Below are 10,172 nucleotides of genomic sequence, written 5' to 3'. Positions count from 1 at the left end.
GTGGTTCGGTCGAATACTCAAGACCTACATCCACGGAGAACAACTTCTTTATTATAATTCACCACATACAATTGTACGTGGGTTTGATCGGTTACATTGGTCAGACATAACTCGATGAGTTTGATTCCTAGAACCCTCTCCTATTTATAGATAACTTAGGGTTTAGGGTTTCCTAGTTTCTGATTACTAAACTAAGAAATAATACAAAATCTATCTAATATTACCATTAGATAGTTACAAGAGATATTCTGGATATAAGAAACTGAATCTTCACATATCTTCAATATATCTTCAAATATCTTCAATATTCCGAATTCTTCTTGATCGTCGGATCTCGTCTTCTCGATCTGTCACGTACATACACGTATATTATTTCTGCAACTTATCTTGACTGCCGGATCTCCTATTTTCGATCTGTCTTATGTAATGTATCCTATTACCCCCCCCCCCCCCCCCCCCCCCCCCCCCCCGCAAGTTGGAGCACGTAAATTTTGAAGTGTCCGACTTCGAGAGAGAAAAAGGAATTACTTCTTGATTCGTCGTATTCATCTTCTTCCAACTCTTAGATTGTGGATTCGTTGGAAGATGATTGAACGATGATTAAGTCACAACCAAAAGGTTGGTAGTTGCGGTCAAAAAATTAAGCGAAAATCAATGACAACGAAACTACATGTATTTTTCTCATGTATGTAAAGTTTGTCATTGTATGAAGAAAATGTCAACAACTAAAAGGTTGTGATGATCAATATCTTGTCGTGTAAAAACGTCAAGTATGAACTCTAGGAGTGACAACAGAATAATGTTATTTTGTTTAAAATCGGCAAGAAATCATCGTCGTAATTGCCAAAAAATATTGGAGAAGAAACAACCAAAAAGATGGTTGACATTAAATTCATTGCCAAAAAAAATGCAAGATCGATATAATTCCGAAAAAATAGAGATATTCAATTCATTGAAAAGATATTCTATTTGGTGGAAAAATATTCCAAAATGTTATTTGATAGAAAAGACAAGTCATCATAGATTAAGTATGAGTTAGAAAATGTCATGGGAGAATCCGGAAATAAAGGTCAAAATAGATATATTCTATTTGTGGTGGGAAAATCCAAAATATAATTGGAAGAAATAAAATAATCATAAGAAAAATATGATTATGAAAATTTCGCGGGTTGAATTCCGGAATTAAAATCCAAAATAGGAATTATTTCTCCATTGAAGAGAAAGTCCAAAATTTTGGTAGAGAAATAAAATTGTCATAAACAAAGTATGCCTTTGGAAATGGCACGAATTTATCCGGAAAGAAAAGTCAAAATAGAATAAATTAATCTATTTTAGTGTCACAAATAGAAGAGAAAGTGACAGAAAAAAATTGTGTCGCAACTAAAAAAAGTTGGATATAGGTGACAGTAGTGGTCTGTCTCACACAACAGTGGTAAGATAATCTGTCCCAAATAAAAATTTGGGGAAACTGAAATCCCTAAATTGGGGTTTTCGTTGAAGAAACTAAGACTTTCTCAATTAGAGGTATAAACACAAATAGGGTACTGGAAAAACCCTAATCAATGTACATTAGGTGATTAGCATGTCCAAAACCGATTGATTTGAATCACATATTGTCGGCAACGGAATGTATTTCTAGAGAGAGAAAGTGATCGACGGTGGTTTGAAACCAAGAAACAGTGGTCAATTCTTCAGCAAATCCAACGTGGAACCGTAGTTGGTTGGTGCAAAACGATTAAATCTATCGTTTGTCAACGTAAATATCACCGGAAAGTCCATCAAATCAAATCCTAGGGTTTATTTCACGGGAAGAAGATGAAATATCACGGGTCGAAGTGTATTGACCGAGCAGTGATGACGTAATGATGACGTCAGCACGTGTCATGAAACACGGGTCAAACGTCGCTGACTAAGTCAACAAGTTGAGGGAGACAGAAAGTTCCGTGATCTCCAATTGTTGGTAAGCTAGGGTTCTGGTAAGATGGTAATCCGGTCACCGTGGGGAAGCGTTAGAGAAGATATTCCGGTCACTAAAGTCCTAAAAGAGATCTAGGGAGCTCTAGGTTTCGTCTAGGAGTGTCGGCGAAGAGGGGAAACAGCCGTTCAAGGCTTAATCGTTGCAGCCGACAGAAATATTCTAGAGAGAGAGAGTGACCGGCGGTGGTGTACAACCGAGAAGTAAACGGTTGATTTTCTATTAAATCGGAAGGGAAATCGATTGGAGGAAATAAATGATGGTCCAAGACGACGGAAGTATGCGTCTGGTGAAGGACTGAAGCCGGAAAAGCAATCGGCTGAAAGCCCTAGATGGTTCTCGTCGGAGAAGACGACCAAAGTCATGGTCAACGTTTGCTGACCTTAGTCAGCGTGTGAAGGGATTCTCGGGTCAAAATGAATTGACTCGGTCTATTGACCTAGGTCTGTTTGGACGCGGGTTTTAACAAGACTGGGATAAATATGTTCCGGGTCTTAACAATACCAGGTTGTTGCTATTCCAATTATGTGATCCGGTTTAGGTCTATTCTGGTAGTGAAATAAACCAGATTAGGTCTATTTTGGATCTCAAAAAAATTGGAAAAAAAATCAGAAAAAAATAATGAAAAAATTGGAAAATAAATCTAGAACATACCTTCTTTGTCGAACCAATCATGAAGCTTTTAACTTTTTTTTCTTTTATTGTCGTTATGACACTTTTCTTTTCTTTGTAACCCCATGTTAGAAGTGTGATCAAGATGATAAATAGTCACAAGATTAACTTGGAAAAAAAATCGACGATGTAACTTATCGATTACGTAATCACAATGACAAAAAATCGTCGGAAATTTGCGGAAGCGTAAAACATGAACAAATAACCTGCTCTGATACCATGTTAAATTCACGATTATATAATAACCGGAGATATGAACATGAAGTAAAAGACACGATAATTTAACGTGGTTCGGTCGAATACTCAAGACCTACATCCACGGAGAACAACTTCTTTATTATAATTCACCACATACAATTGTACGTGGGTTTGATCGGTTACATTGGTCAGACATAACTCGATGAGTTTGATTCCTAGAACCCTCTCCTATTTATAGATAACTTAGGGTTTAGGGTTTCCTAGTTTCTGATTACTAAACTAAGAAATAATACAAAATCTATCTAATATTACCATTAGATAGTTACAAGAGATATTCTGGATATAAGAAACTAAATCTTCACATATCTTCAATATATCTTCAATATATCTTCAAATATCTTCAATATTCTGAATTCTTCTTGATCGTCGGATCTCGTCTTCTCGATCTGTCACGTACATACACGTATATTATTTCTACAACTTATCTTGACTGCCGGATCTCCTATTTTCGATCTGTCTTATGTAATGTATCCTATTACAATTTTCTAAACTCTCACTTTACGATTCCAAAAAGTAAATGAATACAAAACTAAAGGATAATCATCATTGAGATTTCTCATGGACTACTATCGGTTCTATTCTTCTTCTCACGGATTATGATCGGTGTAATGTGGATTACAGGGTTACTGATAATATATTAAGATTTTTGAAGAGAGAAAACTAGAGAAGTAGAGAGGAGAAAACAAGATTAAGAAAAGTGATTTCTAAGGTTACATATTTTTGCTCTTGAAATCTAACGGTTGTAGCTAACCCTACAGATTTAAAGGGTTAAAACCAAGCATATAGGCGGGCGGGTATAACGGGTAGGATGAACATACGGGTATAGATGGGTTCGGTCAGACAGACTATATAAACGGGCGAACTCGGTCGGAACACCGGGTAAAGACCTATGCCCGCATCCTTTCGCTTAAGCTCTTTCGGTCGGGTTGGTACGAACCGATTCGGACATCGGACGGTCACGGACCCTTCAGACTCGGACGGTCGTGGGCGGGTTCCGTATTTCAGGGCCAAAATCCCACCCCGAATTGGGTGGGTGGGTAATTGTTAATTGTGTTGGGAGATGTGTAGCGCCCCAAATCCCAAATCTCAAGTCGCCTTGAAATCGAAGATTTGAGACCTTCAAACTGGATCCACGAGCGACGCCTACCATGAGTGCAAAATCAATACCTGAAAAATGAAATAGCTGGGTTAAAACCCAACTGCAGTAGATTTCCTCAAACCTAAGTCTCGGGTAGGCAAGCTCAATCCCCAATCAAGGAAGTATTTCATTCGTATTCATTATTGGCGTTATCTGAAATTTAACGTGACAACTAACATAATAGAACGAGATTTACCACACGCATGTAGAAATTAGTAATTTATGTTCTTGGTTATGAGGCTTTCAACGTCCTCGTATTCTAATCCAATATTAACTCTCGGGATAATAATTTTTCTCCTTTTCAATAGATATAAAAAGATCACACTATTCACCAAGATAGACCATTATAGAACCCTAACTTGACAATTAAGTCGACAAAACATTATGCCAAAAGACACAATCATCCAACTCTCGTCGAATGATATGACAAGTTGGTCTCCAAGTTGTATGAGAGTGTGGTCCACAAGGTCATCCATTGTGTTAGCGCCGACCCCATACGCTCCATACCTCGATCACATCCGGTAGAGAGGGCCGAACCAACCACATAAACTCATACAACCCTCCATCAACTCCATCATCACACACATAATAGCATCATACAACAAACATAAGTTGAATGAGAGTGTGGTCCACAAGGTCATCCATTGTGTTAGCGCCGACCCCATACGCTTCATACCTACATCGCCTCCGGTAGAGAGGGTCGAACCAACCACATAAACTCATACAACCCTCCATCACATCACACACATAATAGAATCATACAACAAACATAAGTCGAATGAGAGTGTGGTCCACAAGGTCATCCATTGTGTTAGCGCCGACCCCATACGCTCCATACCTACATCACCTTCGGTGGAGAGGGTCGAACCAACCACATAAACTCATACAACCCTCCATCACATCACACACGTAATAGCATCATACAACAAACATGAGTCGAATGAGAGTGTGGTCCACAAGGTCATCCATTGTGTTAGCGCCGACCCCATACGCTCTATACCTACATCACCTTCGGTAGAGAGGGTCGAACCAACCACATAAACTCATTCAAACCTCCATCACATCCATCGCATCACACACATAATAGCATCATACAATCATAATAGCATCACACCACAAACATTGGCACTAATAAAGAATTACAAACAAGTTCACCAAACCATTCAAGCCAACAACACATGGCAAGTCAAAATGGATGATGCTCATAATAGATCCCCACGTGGATCACAATCTCAAACAAACAAATAACAATAATAGTTAACAAATATAGACTCACCAATATAAGGTACCATATACCTAGGAAATACATTGCTTAAAGAATAGAAACCATGTGAATTATCTCAATCAATTCGCTCATAGGAGATTGTATCGACACCTAGTACAAAAACTATTATAACTCCTCACTCGGAACTTCAATTAACTCACCGTTTGAACCACTAGAAAGTAGACAAACAAACGTTTCCAACCATATAAGCTAGACACCTAGATTCGGTACCAATAAATCCAGATCTAATTTTAATCTAGACCAAAATACAGTAGGGACTGCTGTGACACCTCATACGAAAACTACTATAACTCCTCGCTCGGAACTCCAATTAACTCATTGTTTGAACCAATAGAAAGTAGACAAACATACCTTTCCAAAAATATAAGATACACAACAAGATTCATTATCAATCAATACCAGATTTACTTTTAATCTAGACAGAAATACAGTAGGGACTGCTCTGACACCTCGTACGAAAACTATTGTAACTCCTCGCTCGGAACTTCAATTAACTCACCGTTTGAACCTCTAGAAAGTAGACAAACAGACCTTTCCAACCATATAAGATACACACTGAGATTCGTTACCAATAAATCCATATCTAATTTTGAAGTTAGATCAAAACATTGTCCTATATAGATATTTTATGGAATTCAAGATAGAACTAATATCTAAATCATTCGATCATTCTTTATAGAACTTTATGTGATTAGCAATACTAAACCTATCATGGAATCAATTGAAAAAGCCTACAAAAGAATTAAGAGATAAGAAATCTACCTCTTTTGCCTTAGATGACATCAAGACCACAATCATGCCTCTTTCTCTCTCTAGAGAACTCCATCTTTACCTCTTTTCTTCTTTATCCAATCTTCATTCACTAAGAGTGGCTTGTTGAAGATTAAGAAGATATACTAACCATAACATAAATAATACATAGATTTCTTCAACTTATTCATCACAATCTTCTCCAAAGAATACCATTTCTCTTTCTATCTCTAATTTTTGTTCTAGATCTACAAAAAGAGCTCTAGACCCCTTTTTTATATAATTAGCTCAAGCAACCCTAGTTTTTCCTTCTAACCCACTTCTATTTTATGATGCTCAAGCCCACACTAACTTACTCTTCATATTAGGCCCAACCCCAAATTGACCTAGAGTTTGGTTATTTCCACCTAATGTGATATATATAGAAAATAGGGGTGTTACAAGATGTAATTACTAATGGGCTGAAGTTGGTTGGGTTATTGAATAGGTGGGATGTAAATAATGGAGTTGGTATGACTAATCTGGGTACTAAGGGGTGACTAAAGGCACCTCTAACAACTAAAGGAGTTAACATTTGGGCCTGTGGGCCATGTGCCTCCACGAGCCCCTATGTGGGCTCGCCCCTGGCCGCAAGGTCTATGGCTTGTCTTACGATTTAAGTGAGAAAGATGTTGAAATATCTTCAATGCCCTCAAGATGGTCAAATCGAAGTGTTTATTGATAACAAGTCGACTATTACACTAGTAAAGAATCCAGTTTTATGTGATAGAAGCAAACACATTGATATATGTTATCATTTTATTTATGTGCACGTTGAAGAAGGTGATGTTATAGTGATGTATTTTAAATCTCAATATCAAATATCAGATGTCTTTGTGAAGCCTTTGAAAGATTGAAGTGCATGCACGTTGGGCATGACAAGCTAGGGAATTTAGTTTAAAGGGGATGTTTAAAATGGGCCATAAACTAAATTACAGTACAAATAATAACAAGTAAGCAAACCAAGAGATGACCTATTAGGCATAAATTTAGGGTCGCAGAGGGTAATATTATACATTATGAGTTACTAGGAACAGGGCCCGCCCCCCTTTACTATATAAGCAAAAATGAAGAAAAAAATATTTTATAATGTCTCTAGGAGAGATCGAACACTTGGCCTCTACCTTATTGCTAAAGGTCTTAACCACTGAGTGGTTACTCATGTCATGCAAACATATTATTTATAAATTTATTTAATACAGACTGCCCCATAAACTCGATGAGAGAGAGTCACGGGAAGGTCGGGGCCCAAAGCAGCCGCTTTGGTTGCTTTGGGCCTGGGCCCCTGACTAGGTACCTTAGAGCAAGTCCAATCCCAGCCTGTCTTAGGCCGAAAAAACCACTTTTTCACCTAAAATTATTGGCCTCAGCTCAGCCTCTAAAATTCAGCTCCAACCCCAGCCTCTCTTGAGGCCGAAAATTTGAATTTGAAATTTGAATTTCCCTCTTTTCTACCATATTAAATATTATTAACTATCCAACCACCATATTAAATATCTCATATTTCTCTATAAATACATCTCTCTTTCTCTACAAACTCATCAAACTTCATCTTCTTCTTTCTCTACAAACTTCATCTTCTTCTTTCTCTACAAACTTCATCTTCTTCTTTCTCTACAAACTTCATCTTCTTCTTTCTCATCAAACTTCATCTTCTTCTTTCTCTACCATGGATCCTATGAATATTATGAATCCCATAAATCCTTTGAATCCCATGAATTCCAATTTTACTTTATTAATGTTGATGTTTGAAGAAGATGAATGGGCTCGACAAAGAGATGACGATGATCGTAGAATGTTAGAAGAAATGGAAAATAACACTACACGAAAACGTTCTCGTCATGTTGGTTCTGTTATTGGTCACCAAACTATAGATCGTAATAGACAACTCGGTCATGAAAACATCATGAGAGACTATTTCAATGAAACTCGAACTTATGATGACACATTGTTTCGCAAACGCTACAGGATGAATCGTCCTTTATTTTTGCGTATTCTCAATGCTGTTGGGGGGTACAACCCCAGATTTACTGAAAGAGTTGATGCATTTGGGCAAAAGGGATGCTCACCTCATCAAAAAATAACAGCTGTAATGAGGATGCTTGCATATGGATGTGCGACCGACTCACAAGACGAATATTGTCGGATTGGTAAGTCTACTGTCATTGAATCTTTAAGAGAATTTCTAATCGGAGTCATCCATGTGTTCGGCCCTAGATACTTGAGAGATCCGAATGAGTTAGATATATCTAGACTCCTAGCACTTGGTGAATCGCAAGGATTTCCTGGAATGCTAGGGAGTATTGATTGTATGCATTGGGAATGAAGTAAATGTCCCGCCTCATGGCACGGATCCTACACTGGCCATGTCAAAGCCCCAACTATCATCCTAGAAGCAGTTGCATCGTCAGACCTCCATATATGGCATGCATTTTTTGGGATGCCCGGATCCTGCAATGACATTAATGTTCTTGAACGTTCACCGGTTTTTGATCAACTGTTAAGCAATGAGAGTCCCCCAGTTAATTATGTAGTTAATGGCACACAATATAATATGGGTTATTATCTTGCTGATGGGATATACCCTCCATGAGGTACTTTAGTTAAAAATATTGCTAATCCACATGGTCCAAAAGAAGCATATTATGCCAAAAGACAAGAGTCGGTTCGAAAAGACGTTGAACGAGCTTTTGGTGTACTGCAAGCTCGTTGGGGAATTATTCGGGGACCGTCACGTTGGTGGGACGTAAAGACCATGAGTGACATTATGAAGGCATGTATCATAATGCATAACATGATTGTTGAAGACGAAGGTCCAAATGCTACAACCAATATTGAGGGATGTGAAATGGGTCTGATAGAGCGTGGAGAAGACTTATCGGACGAAGTGCTTGAACGTGTAGGTCGAATTAGAAGCCAAGATACTCATTCTCGGTTGAAGGCAGATCTTATCGAACACTTATGGAATACGAGATCAAACGATGACAATGAATAACTTTTGGTCGTTGGATTATTAGTAATGTGTTTTCTATCGTCGGATTATTAGTTTTGTGTTTTGGATCGTCGGATTATTAATGCAAAAGTCGGTTTGTATTAATATAATTTCATTATTAAAAGTTGTTTTGATTTTTGTTATTTTTTAGCTTTTTTTAAATTTTATTTTAATTATTTAATGTTTTTAGTTTTTTTTTTTTTTTTTTTAAAAAAAAGGTAGATCTGGCCGTTGGATAAACCAACGGCCAGATCTGTCCCCCCAAGTGACCGTTGGGGCCCCAACGGTCACTTGGGGCCTCCATTCAGTCGCCCCTAATGTTAGGGGCGACTGAATGGCCGACCCCAGCCTCCGCTCCAAGCGGCTGGGCTTGGAGCGGGGGGCTGAGGCCATAAATTTGAATTTATGGCCTCAGCCCGGCTGGGGTTGGACATGCTCTTATGCTAAAAAGTAACTGAAGGTCTTTTTGTGAAAAATACTTGTGTTCAGGAGAGACTGAGAGAAAGTTAATGTATAGAAATTGGAAGAAAATGAATAAGATAAGGTAGAGACATATGTTTTTGGTGTTTAAGGTTTGTTTCTTTACAAGAACATGCAACTGTTAATATTATATGAAGTTTGTTAAATGAAAGCTAGTTGATTTGGATATTTGGATCTTATCATATGTGACACTGTGATTAGAAGATGCTACAAATGAAAGCCTATTCTACACAAATACAAAATCAACGGTCTCTATCTTCAAGTCAACTCACTTGATGGACTTTTTCACTATCGTCCGACAATTAATTCTTATTTAGATCTTAGGTAAGTCTACTTCCGTAGCATTTTCTATCACTTTCGTGATTATATAGTTTTTCTTAATCTCAAAGAAATATAACTTAACTACCACCCTTTTTTTCGAAATGTTATCTAGTAGTAACTTGTCCTAATTTACAAAAGTACCTGATTTTCTTGGACAATGGACAAACGTGTCACTTTCCTTTCATTTCCGTGTAAAACATCAACCCTTGACCACGTAATTAAGGTTTTGAATATATTAATCACAAGTACACCAACTCTAATC

At 37.7% G+C, this 10,172-nt stretch overlaps 1 long non-coding RNA gene and 1 pseudogene across 2 annotated transcripts; one reads left to right on the top strand and one right to left on the bottom strand.

Moving 5' to 3' along the window:
- Positions 1-2,691: 2,691 nt before the first annotated feature.
- Positions 2,692-6,412, bottom strand: LOC147530903 (uncharacterized). The gene is made up of 2 exons (XR_015228381.1): positions 6,091-6,412; positions 2,692-4,072 (listed from the first exon to the last, which is right to left on the bottom strand). It is a non-coding gene; the product is annotated as an uncharacterized LOC147530903 (long non-coding RNA).
- A 1,350-nt stretch (positions 6,413-7,762) lies between these two features.
- Positions 7,763-9,384, top strand: LOC147530902 (uncharacterized; annotated as a pseudogene). Its single transcript, XR_015227965.1, has one exon. The product of XR_015227965.1 is annotated as an uncharacterized LOC147530902 (transcript).
- The last annotated feature ends 788 nt before the right edge of the window (positions 9,385-10,172 follow it).

This window comes from Eschscholzia californica, unplaced genomic scaffold (assembly GCF_041429995.1).
Source record: "Eschscholzia californica isolate CP2 unplaced genomic scaffold, dmEscCali1.0.p SCAF_6, whole genome shotgun sequence".
NCBI classification, from domain to species: Eukaryota; Viridiplantae; Streptophyta; class Magnoliopsida; order Ranunculales; family Papaveraceae; genus Eschscholzia; species Eschscholzia californica.
Note: the sequence above shows the minus strand (reverse complement) of the source record. Positions and strands in the feature narration are given on the sequence as shown.